The following is a 562-nucleotide window of genomic DNA, read 5'->3' as shown; positions in this document are numbered from 1 at the left end:
TTGAGGAGGATCCACCTTCATCTCCAGTTTCTAATTCATCGGCTGAGACAGTTACTTCTCCAGACTTTCTAGAAATGGCTAAAGAAGCAACTATAGCAAGTCACTCTGAGCCGACAGCTGCGAATCTCTATAAGGGATTTGCTTTACCAGGGACGGACCGAAAATTCGAACCGAAGCCGTCTTATATCAACTTGGTTGAGAGAAACCAGTTTGGGGGAGCTGCGAATGAAGATGCAGCTAAGCACATGGAGACATTTATTGATTATTGCTGTTCCATACCCCCACCAACCGGTGTGACCCAGGACCAGGTGAAGGAGACCATGTTTATATTCTCTCTTCGTGATGCTGCAAGGGAGTGGTATAGAGACCTGGATCGAGCTGCCAGTGGGATAACTGACTGGAATTCGTTGGCCTTGGCGTTTTACAAGAAGTATTTTTCTGCCTCGAAGACCAATGCCATTAGAGCTCAGATCACGAGCTTTAAACAGGGGCCTGATGAGAACTTTCATGAAGCATGGGTCCGTTTCAAGAAGCTGGTGTGAACCATTCCGCACCATGGGTT

The 562-nt window shown here is 47.2% G+C and overlaps 1 non-coding gene across 1 annotated transcript; it reads right to left on the bottom strand.

Annotated features, from left to right (window-relative positions):
* Positions 1 to 455: 455 nt before the first annotated feature.
* Positions 456 to 562, bottom strand: LOC141620812 (small nucleolar RNA R71). The gene has a single exon (XR_012532045.1). It is a non-coding gene; the product is annotated as a small nucleolar RNA R71 (small nucleolar RNA).

The sequence above is a fragment of the Silene latifolia genome, chromosome 1 (assembly GCF_048544455.1).
Source record: "Silene latifolia isolate original U9 population chromosome 1, ASM4854445v1, whole genome shotgun sequence".
Lineage (NCBI taxonomy): Eukaryota > Viridiplantae > Streptophyta > Magnoliopsida > Caryophyllales > Caryophyllaceae > Silene > Silene latifolia.
Note: the sequence above shows the minus strand (reverse complement) of the source record. Positions and strands in the feature narration are given on the sequence as shown.